Here is a 12,066-nt window from a genome sequence, read left to right on the forward strand (position 1 = left end):
TTAGTGTTGCAGGTCTGTTAGGATGAAAACATGTGCTAATATTCACGCAAGTATACGCGATCACAAGTAATATAGAATCAATTCTAGTTCTTACCCACAGAGAGTGGTTTAGGTTAATTTTAATCAATGTACTTATGCAACAATGGTATGGTTATTATTCAATGCTAAGACGATTAACAATTTGAGATTGTTTATAATTAAGATTATTAACTAAGAGATTATACTAAAGAACATTAACTAAGAGACTAAAAGGATTGATTACTATATGACATAAACATGGGATTCTAGTTTCATTACTACTTCATTCAATAGCCTTTTTATTCTTAACCTTAGCATGTAATGGTGATGATACTAATCAGATAACACAAAACTAGTATACGCCAACTTTCGTTGTATGAGTACCCTACTATCAGACATCCACAAAAGAGATAGAAGCTGAATAGACACCAATTATATTGAGACCCTATATGTCTATAGAATTTGACAACATAACGGTTTAATGCACAAGTTATCTATCATGATTACATAAGGCAAGTACGATGGTTAAAATTACCTACAAATCATGCATATCAAATACATGAACCTATGCTAGCATGGCAAGTTCTAAACCCCTAAATTCACTTTCGCTTCATTAGAGATTAACACGCTATCTTATAAGTTCGCGACGCTCATAAGACAAATAAGCACAACCAATACTAGGTTATCATTCAATCACCACACACTAAAAAACAAATTAACTAAAGAAATCCATAAGTAAATCCGCTAGAACCCCACGATAACGATTAGCCCATAATCGGACTCATCATCAATGTGGGTTCCGATGAAAGCATGGAATAATAAACATAGTCTTTATACTGAATAAATAATAAACCAAGTACGTTAAACAAGAGTATAGGTCAACAAATAAGAAAACTAACATCCAAGATACAACATAGAACAAAGAATCACAAGAATAAACTAGGGTTTCTTCACCTTGATTGAATTGTGCTATACGGTCTTCTTACGCCTTTTCCTTAAGCTTTGGTACATCTTGTTATTGAAAAATGACCTTAAGTTAACATTATATAGCAGTCCAATTAATCCAGCAGTCCAGGATTCAGAATTACACTAGAATCAGGATTTTATTATCCCGACATGGCGCGGCCGCGCCCTTCATCAGCGCGGCCGTACCGTCTTTCTAAACTTTGGTGTGACCGCGCGCTACTACAGCGCGGGCGCACTGACCTTCTAGAGAAACTGAAATTGCCTTCTTTATTTTGCTGGTTTGAGATGGCCTTTGCACGAACAATCTTCTTGACACATTCCTAACACCATTTTAGCATCAAAACAATGCTAAATCACCTGGATCCCTGTTATATGCCTGAAATACAAAAACACTACAAAAACACATCAAATACACAAATAACTCGAGTACAAAACATCAATTCAAGCCTTTATAGAACATTCTAAGTGGATATAAATGCCACTAAACACACCCCCAAACTTGAACCGATGCTTGTCCTCAAGCATAAACAGACTCAAAGAACAAGAAATAAAAATGCATGAATGCAAACTATATGAATGAAACGATCCCCTCAGATTAACTAAACCAACCAATGAGCAATATCTCAACAAATGTAGTTATTCGCACAAAGATCAATCAAATCTCGTAAATTAACTTCAAGCCAGAAACGTGCGTGTGTGCAAATGCTTACAGATATACTATCGCAACTAGATCAATAATCATGACTCACTACTCATCAAGGCAATCACAAGGTTATAAATAGAATAAATAGCAAAACTCAAAATGGCTTATAACACTTCAATTCCTAAATCGGAGTTATACATAGATTCATGCTTTTATTTAACACATAAACAATCATAAATATTCTTACTTGACCGTGCAATAAGTGAGGTCCACAAAAGACTTATACAATAATACCCATATAGCGAGCGTTAGGTTAGCGGATCCCAGACTATAAAAGCCTTAGGTCACTATGCACAAAGTCCCCTAAGAACTTAATAACTCGAGTATTAAAGAGTTCAGTCGTGATCAATTATGCATAAACACATTTTTTTCTTTTTTTTTCTTTTTCCTTTTTTCAATGATTTCTGAATGAGTGCGTTTCGCTCCGTCTCATTCAACCCTAGACTACTCATAAATTATGAGCCGGCACTAGCCATTTGACACCTAGCCATAACAACTAGCAATGAAATCCAATTTTTTTTCAATTTTTTAAATATCCATGTTATTTTATCATTAAGAGAATATCCTAAATTCTAAAATATAAACATGTGATTAACCTTCGACAAACAAATAAACCATGACCATGATCTAGCACTCAAGTAACCTATAAGACTTAGTGAAATTTTAATTGCTTCTAGCATGCAAATCAACTCGATAAGACTTAACATCCCTAAATACGACATCACCACACTAGCATCAATATCACAAATCAATCGGAAAAATCATCTAAGGGATCATGTTATACTGCAAATGCGTGAACTATATGCAACAAACTATAAAAAACTACTACATGGCAAAAATGCAACTATATGAACTAAACTATCATGAATATGCAAACTATATGCGACTCACACATAATATATAATCCTTAACTACTACCCCCAAACTTAAAATCTTCACTGTCCTCAGTGAAGGTAATCGTAAGAAATTAGGCATATCTACTCAGAATCAGGGTCATCACCCTCAACGGGTGGAGTGTCACGAGTGTCTGGAGGTGGATACACAGAGTCCTCAATGAATACTGGCCACTGGATATCAACTCCTGTGGTTCTGAATGCAGTCCCCAACTCCTGGGTAAGGTCCTGTACAAACCGACTATGGATGTCATGCATCGCATCCATCCTCCTCATCAAGCGCCTATACTGTGCTGAACTCATACCAGCACTTCCCTGTGCTTCCTCCTATTGCTGATACTGCTGCTGCGAACCGAAGAACCGGTCTCCTTACCCAACTGAGCTCTCCATGCTACCCTGCTCTCCTGGGTCGTACCACCAGCATACATCTGATTCGCTGGACGGCCACCCGGCAAATGGTCATAAGAATAACCAAGCCCCTTCGGATCAGGCTTACCTCTTCCTCACTCCTGCATAACTGCAATCATCGAGCTATCAATCGGGGCACTTGGAAGTTGCAGCTGCTGGTGTGCGGGCCAATGAACTCCAACCGCCACACACAGCTTCATCATAATGAATGCATAGGGTATAGAACCTGTAGTACTCCTTCGCAAGAACCTCAAAATACCTTGATGAATCACCATCCCAAGATCCACATAGTCTCCCTGAAGAATCCCCCACAATAAACGTGCACGCTCCACAGTAACATCATGCAGGTGAGAAGATGGTATGTTGTTTGCACCAATAAAGGAATTCCATGCACGTGCACGAGGCAGAGAAAGTGGCATACTCGTTCGTGCCCTTCTTGAACTTCCAGTGAGTCTCAGGCACACACAGCGTAGCACCGATCAAATCTAAATTAAAATTATCCCCCGTCTTCTCGTTCCAGTTATCCTAATCTGGCCTCCTCCCGGGCTGCTCAATCACCCTCTGAATCACCTCAGAACTATACTCCACCGTCAACCCCTAACCACAGTAAAATCATTCATCTCCGTACTTATATTCGCGTAAAACTTGTGAACCACACTCATGGGCACAGTAGCGGGTGTCTCGCAAAAAGCAACCCAGCCTATATCCAAAATCATCTCCAACAACTTACCATCCCTCCCCGATGGCAAAAAACCTCGCTCCTTGGCTATGGGCTTCGAAAACAGCCTCGTATACTCCGCCTCAGCCTCGGGAGTTGAAAACCCGGGCCTCACACCACCAACACTAGAAGAATCAGTAGTGTTGCTGCTAACTTGGGTTCGTTGTCTTTTGGGTGCCATTGAGATTGAATAAGTTGAGAGAAAAGATAAGTGTATAAGAGAGATTTTTGTTTGGGAATTTGAGAAGTGATAAAGAAGTTTGTGTATAAGTGTGTGTATATATAAGAATTAAAGAGAATTAGTTATGGAAAAGAAGTGGGAATTGATTATGGGAATAATGGGAGTAATGGGTTGATTGAAATTGATTTGGAGAGGGAAAAATATGAAAGTGGGAGAGTAAAATTCGGGTTTGAATTGATTTTGTATTAACCCCCCCCCGAATTCTGTTTCTTTTTAGTCTCTTTTTTTTCGACTACAATGATGCAGCGCGGAGCACCGTGCTTCTGGAAAACCAGTGCAGCCTCCCCGCATACCAGCGCGGGCGCGCCGTGCTACTGGAGTTTCAGTGCGGCCTCCCCGCTTCTCAGCGCGGCGCGCCGTGCTTCGGTAGTTAGCACTTCATTTTTTTGTTTTTCTGATTTTTTTTGTATTTTTCTCCTTATTTTCTTCTTCCTCTACCTACTAATGTATAACAGACTACGGTTGCCTCCCAAGAAGTGCTTGGTTTACGTCGTTAGCTTGACATAGAAACTCGAGATCAAGTGGACAAAAAAACGGCACTAACCACCTCATGGTTTGCCGTATCCCCGTAGTAATGCTTCAACCTTTGTCCATTCACCTTGAATGCTTGGCCTAGATCATTCTCAAAAATCTCCCCCGCTCCATGTGGAAACACAGTTTTGATAATAAACGGCCCTGACCATCTTGACTTCAACTTTTCAGGAAAAAGACGGAGACGAGAGTTAAACAAAAGAACTTGTTGTCCCGGCACAAATAATTTGAGTACTAGACCCCTATCGTGCCACCTCTTGACTTTCTCCTTATACATTTTATTGTTCTCATACGCTTGAAGCCGAAACTCATCGAGTTCATTCAATTGAAGCATTCTCTTCTTACCAGCTGCATCCAAATTAAGGTTTAACATCTTCAAAGCCCAATATGCTTTATGCTCGAGCTCCACAGGCAAATGACACCCATTATCATTAACCAACTGAAATGGAGACATACCAAGCGAAGTCTTGTATATTGTTTTATACGCCCAAATAACTTCATCCAGCTTCAAAGACCAATCCCTCCTTGATGGACACACAACTTCGTATAAAATGTGCATGATCTCTCTGTTAGATACCTCAGTTTGACCATTAGTCTGAGGGTGGTAGGCAGTAGCAATGCGATAATTCACATTATACCGATGCATCATAGCAGTGAACTTGCGATTGCAGAAATGCGATCCCTCGTCACTAATTATGACTCTTGGAGTCCTAAATCTTGTGAATATATGCTTATGAAGAAAATTAAGCACTACCTTTGCATCATTCGTCGGCAAAGCCTTGACTTCAACCCATTTCGAGACATAATCAACCGCCAACAAGATATACTGATTATTGCAAGATGAGACAAATGGCCCCATGAAATCAATTCCCCAAACATCAAAGACTTCAACCTCGAGAAGCACATTAAGAGGCATCTCATCCCTCTTAGACATATTACCAACACGCTGACATCGATCACATTTCAAAACAAATTGATGCGCATCCTTAAACAGTGTAAGCCAGAAATATCCCGCTTGAAGAATACGAGCTGCCGTTTTTTCTCCACCATAGTGGCCTCCATAAGCAGTCGAATGGCAATCTCACAAAATCCCCCCCTCGTTTTGTTGTACGGAATACATCTCCTGATGATTTGGTCAGGTCCTTGCCTAAACAGAAACGGCTCATCCCACATGTACCACTTTACCTCATGAAGAAACTTCTTCCTTTGAGCAGACGACAAGTCCGGAGGCATAATGTTACTCAAAAGGTAGTTCACAATGTCAGAAAACCACGGTTCTTCTTCTTGCACTCCAAACAACTGCTCATCGGGAAAAGACTCATTAATCAATGTCTTATCCAGTGAAGTTGCACTTGGATCTTCCAAATGAGAGAGATGATTAGCGACTTGATTCTCAGTACCCTTTATGTCCTAGATCTCCAACTCAAATTCCTGAAGTAAAAGAACCCATCGAAGCAGTCTAGGATTTGAGTCCTTCTTCGAGACGAGATAGCGAAATGCAGTATGATTAATGAAAACTGTCACCTTTGTCCCAAGCAAATAAGATCAAAACTTCTCAAAACCATAGACAATGGCTAAAAGTTCTTTTTCAGTAGTAGTATAGTTCTGTTGAGCACCATTGAGGGTATTACTAGCATAGTAGACTACATGAAATATGTTGTTCTTTCTCTGTCCAAGAACTGCTCCAACTGCATAGTCACTTGCATCGCACATCATCTCAAAAGGTTTATCCCAATTAGGTGCAGTTATGACAGGTGCCATGACTAAATTCTTCTTTAAGATCTCAAAAGCAGCTAGGCACTCATCATCAAACTTAAAATGGACATCTTTCTCTAAAAGATTTCACAAAGGCTTAGAGATTTTTGAGAAGTCCTTGATGAACCGCCGATGGAAACCTGCATGACCAAGAAAGCTGCGAACTCACTTAACAAAAATTGGTGGAGGGAGGTTTTCGATAACCCCCACCTTGGATTTATCCACCTCGAGACCTTTACTAGAGACCTTGTGCCCAAGAATAATGCCCCGACGCACCATAAAATGACATTTTTCCCAGTTGAGAACCAGATTGGTCTCAACATACCTTTTAAGAACGGCGCCAAGATTTTGCAAGCACTCGTCAAAAAAATCACCAAACACAGAGAAATCGTCCATGAACACCTCCACATTCTAACCAATCATGTCAGAGAAGATAGCAATCATGCATCTTTGAAATATGGCAGGTGCACCATATAACCCAAAAGAAACTCTTCTGAGGGCAAAAGTCCCAAATGGACAAGTGAAGGTAGTCTTTTCCTGATCTTCTGGAGCAATGCAAATCTGATTATAACCCAAATAGCCATCCAGAAGACACTAGTACTCATGCCCAACCAACCTGTCAAACATCTGATCAATAAACGGAAGAGGGAAATTATCCTTCCTTGTAGCCTTGTTCAGGTTCTTGTAATCTATGCAAACTTTCCACCCTGTGACTGTTCGAGTAGCAAATGAGCTCATTTTTTCGTTAGCAACAACTGTGATGCCTCATTTTTTCGGTACACACTGAACTGGACTCACCCAAGAACTGTCAAAAATGGGATAGATGATTCCTGCATCTAGCTATTTGAGTATTTCCTTCTTGACAACTTCTTTCATTATAGGATTTAGCTTTCTCTGTTGCTCAACAGTAGGCTTGCTACCTTTCTCTAGCAGAATTTTATGCATACAATAAGAAGGGCTGATTCCCTTGATATCTGCTATAGTCCATCCAATTGCCAACTTGAAATCTCAGAATTCTTTAAAGCTTTTCCTCATCACTACCTGAAAGGTCGGATTCAATAATAACAGGCAAAGTTAATGCATCACCTAAAAAAACATACCTTAAATGTTCAGGCAATGGTTTAAGCTCAAGTGTAGGAGCTTCCTCAATAGATGGCTTGAGGCGCTTTGGAGATTTGTTGAACTCCTCCAATCCAAGAGATTCAAAACGCATATCCAGCCTTCGCTTCCAAGGAGAAGCATTCAAATACTGCAACTATTCCTCACCTTCATCATCTTCACTATATGAATTCCCCAACAAGACCTTCTCTAAGGCATCAAACCTCAACATTTGATCAAGTTCTGAAGTAACCACAGAATCGACCAACTCCACTTTTAAGCACTCCTCATTTTCAGTCGGGAATTACATGGCATTAAAACATTAAACGTCACATCCTGATCCAGCACTCGCATAGTAAGGTCACCCTTTTGCACATCAATCAAGGTTCGGCTGATAGCCAAGAATGGTCTTCCCAAGATTATGGGAATCTTCTTATCCTCCTCAAAATCAAGAATTACAAAATCAGCAGGAAAGATGAGTTTATCAACCTTGACTAAGACATCCTCCACAATACCTCGTGGATATGTAATAGATCGATCAGCCAACTGTAAGGTCATATAAGTAGGCTTTAGATCAGGCAAGTCCAACTTCTTGAAGATTGACAAGGGCATCAGATTGATGCTAGCTCCCAAGTCATATAAGCATTTCCAATGGTACAAGGAATAGTGAAGCGCTCAGGATCTTTAAGCTTCTAAGGAAACTTCTGTTGCGGCACAACACTGCATTCCTCCGTAAGAGCAACTGTCTCTAAGTCATCAAGCTTCACTTTTTGAGAGAGAATACCTTTCATAAACTTCGCATAAATGGGCATCTGTTCAAGAGCTTCAACGAAAGGTATGTTAATATGAAGTTTCTTGGACACCTCCAGAAACTCCTCAAACTTCTTATCTAGCTTTTTCTTCTGCAGCCGCTTAGGAAAAGGAGGTGGAGGATAGATCTGTTTATCCCCTGTATTACCCTCAGGAGGAGTGTGTCCCACAGTAGTCTTCCTTGGTTCCACTTTTTCTTCCTTCTGCACTTCTTCTTCAGCCACAACTTCATCTCTCAAAACTTGAGATTTTTCAGGGTTTGCAACCTTCCCAGACCTCAATGTAATTGCCTTCACCTACTCCTTAGCTTCCTTCTTTCCTGGAACTTCAGTATCACTAGGGAGTGTACCAGGTTGACGATTTAGCAAGGCATTGGCAATTTGCCCAATTTGATTCTCCGGGGTCTTGATAGAAACCGCTCGGCTCTTGCACATGAGCCTCAACTCCTCCAATTCAGATTTTTCATTAGACCGTAGCAGTTGGAGTTGTTGTGTTGGTGCATATTGCGGTTGCTGAAAACCAGGAGGGTTGTATTGCTTTGCTGCATATGGATGATAAGGCTGCTGCACCGCATTTTGAGTATTGCTCAAGCTGAAGTTAGGATGATTGTGGTTGCTCGGATGATAGGTGGCTGGAACCGGTTGCTGCGACCTCTGAAAGTTGCTCACGAACTGAGCTGATTCACTAGAAATAGCACACTGCTCCGTCTCATATGCACCAGCACAAAGCTCACAGATAATAGTGATTTGATTAACTCCATAATTAGCCAAAGAATCCACCTTCATCGACAAAGCTTTAAGCTGAGCAGCTATAACAGTAGCTGCATATACCTCCAGAATTCCTGCTACCTTGCCCTGAGGTAGTCTCTGTGTCTTGGGTTCTGGTATTCATTAGCAGCCATCAGTTCAATCAATTTATAAGCTTCATCATAGCTTTTAGTCCATAAGTCTCCTCCTGATGCTGCATCAAACATGGGTCTAGAAGTAGCACCCAATCCATTATAAAAGAAGTTAATGATCATCCAGTCAGGCATCCCATGGTGAGGACACTTTCTAAGCATCTCTTTGTAGCGATCCCAAGCCTCACATAAAGATTCTCTAGATTGCTGAGCAAATTGAGTAAGTGCGTTTCTGATCGCAACAGTCTTCGCCATAGGAAATAATTTATTTAAGAAATTTGGAGCAAGATCCTCCCATTTGGTGATAGACCCTGGTGGTAGAGAATGTAACCAGCACTTAGGTTTATCCCGTAGAGAGAATGGGAAAAGCCTCAACTTAATACCATCTTCTGAAACTCCATTGAACTCGAAAGTGTCACAGATCTCGATGAAATCTCTGATGTGCATGTTGGGGTCTTCTGTCGGAGAACCCCCAAACTGAACTGAGTTCTGTATCATCTGAATCGTGCTCGACTTGATCTCAAAGGTGTTAGCCAAAATGGCTGGTCAGACAATTCTAGACTGAATATCATTAATCTTTGGTTGAGAGTAATCCATCAAAGCCTTAGTATTCGCTTCTGGTTATCCCATTGCAATAAGAGCTTCTTCTTCAACTTTCTCCTCGACAAGAACTTCTTCAAAAGCTTTCTTAGCTACTACAACTTCTTCCTTAGCTTGATCTAGAGTTCTCTTACGAGACCGAGAACGCATATGCATACACGCTCGCTAGAGTACCTGAAACACGACAAGGAAATAAGTAAGTAACAATGTTCGAGTCAATGAACTTTAACGACCACTGATGACAAACACATAAACTAAAAATTAACACCGAGTCATTGGCAGCGGCGCCAAAAACTAGTTAGGACGAAAACACGCGCTAATATTCATGCAAGTATACGCGATCGCAAGTAATATAGAATCAATTCTAGTTGTTCCCACAGAGACTGGTTTAGGTTAATTTTAATCAATGTACTGATGCAATAATGGTATGGTTATTATTCAATGCTAAGATGATTAACAATTTTAGATTGTTTATAACTAAGATTATTAACTAAGAGATTATACTAAAGAACATTAACTAAGAGATTAAAAGGATTGATTACTATATTACACAAACATGGGATTCTAGTTTCATTACTACTTCATTCAATAGCCTTTTTATTCTTAACCTTAGCATGTAATGGTGATGACACTAATCAGATAATACGAAACTAGTATACGTCAACTTTCGTTGTACGAGTACCCTACTATCAGACATCCACAAAAGAGATATAAGCTGAATAGACACCAATTATATTGAGACCCTATATGTCTATAGAATTTGATAACATAACGATTTAATGTAAAAGTTATCTATCATGATTACATAGGGCAAGTAAGATGGTTAAAATTACCTACAAATCATGCATATCAAATACATGAACCTATGCTAGTATGGCAAGTTCTAAACTCCTAAATTCACTTTCGCTTCATTAGAGATTAACACGCTATCCTATAAGTTCGCGACGCTCATAAGATGAATAAACACAACCAATACTAGGTTATCATTCAATCACCACACACTAAAGTATCAAAACAAATTAACTAAATAAATCCATAAGTAAATCCTCTAGAACCCCACTGTTATGGATTTTTAACTAATATATATGATTGATGTGTTTAATAATAAGGAACGTGAGCTTCAAGGCTCGATTTGACTGCTCTTGTGTTTCGTGATTCGATCTGCCTTACAAGATGCCTACGTACCTTGCTGATTGCCAAGGATCAAGTCAAAAAACGTAGTTCTGATTTGTAGGGTGAGGCCCCTTATATAGATGTTGGGAATCCTTGAATTGGACTTGGTATAGGAGACTTGGTGGGCAAGTCTCATAATTAGAATGGACTTTGGAGTCCTAGATAGTAGGAAACTGATTCCTTATCCTTTTAGGTCCCCTTGAGGCTAATCTATAAGGATTTATATCCTTATTGGGACTTTTCTCAACAGTTGATTTTTCCCTTATTAATTAATTACGAAATTAATTAATAATCAGGGCTTTTGGGCCTTCTTTATTCCATCAGGACTGATCTGGTCCATCAGGCTTAACCTTTCTGGTCTGAATGTCATATATATTTTTATTGGGCCTAGCAGCCCACACCTTGCAGTATTTAATTATACTATCATAATTTATTTATCCCTATCATTTGCCCCCCAACTTTTGGGAAACATTGATTAGGTTTCCCAGAAGTTAAGTCTGTTTATTCCCTTACAGGGTTTCGTTTTTGCGTAAAGTGTGGAGCGACCTACACATTTACAATGAATTTTCCTTTTATTCAGGAATTATCTTAATTTCCAGGAATTTTTCCCTTATTTCCGGGATTTTTCCCTAATTTTCGGGATTTTTCCCTTAATTTCTGGATTTTTCCCTAATTTTCTGGGATTTTTCCTTAATTTCTGGATTTTTCCCTAATTTTCTGGGATTTTTCCTTAATTTCTGGATTTTTCCCTAATTTTCTGGGATTTTTCCTTAATTTCTGGATTTTTCCCTAATTTTCTGGGATTTTTCCTTAATTTCTGAATTTTTCAGATTTCCAGCCCTTTTTCGACCAGGATCCTAGTCCAAATTTCGACCTGGATCCTAGTCGAAATAGGGGTCAGCCTTGCCATCCTGGTCGAAGGAATTCGACTAGGATCCACGACCTGGAATTCGACCAGGATCCTAGTCGAAATTTCGACCTGGATCTAGGACCTGGAATTCGACCAGGATCCTAGTCGAAAATTCGACCTGGATCTAGGTCGAAAATTCCCCCACCCTCTCTTCTTTTTTTTTTCAGCTTCTGGTCTTGAGCCTATCGACTAGGATTTTGACCAGGATTCTAGTCGATATTTCGACCTGAATCCTGTTCGAAAATTCTCTGGTTTTCTTGCTTCCTGGTCGAAGGATTTCGACTAGGATCCACGACCTGGAATTCGACCAGGATCCTAGTCGAACTTCGACCTGGGTTTTTAAT

At 39.8% G+C, this 12,066-nt stretch overlaps 1 non-coding gene across 1 annotated transcript; it reads left to right on the forward strand.

The window, feature by feature from the left end:
* The first annotated feature begins 9,172 nt into the window (after window positions 1-9,172).
* LOC141682792 (small nucleolar RNA R71) lies at window positions 9,173-9,279 on the forward strand. The gene has a single exon (XR_012559950.1). It is a non-coding gene; the product is annotated as a small nucleolar RNA R71 (small nucleolar RNA).
* The last annotated feature ends 2,787 nt before the right edge of the window (window positions 9,280-12,066 follow it).

Source organism: Apium graveolens, chromosome 1 (assembly GCF_009905375.1).
Source record: "Apium graveolens cultivar Ventura chromosome 1, ASM990537v1, whole genome shotgun sequence".
In the NCBI taxonomy this organism is placed as follows: domain Eukaryota; kingdom Viridiplantae; phylum Streptophyta; class Magnoliopsida; order Apiales; family Apiaceae; genus Apium; species Apium graveolens.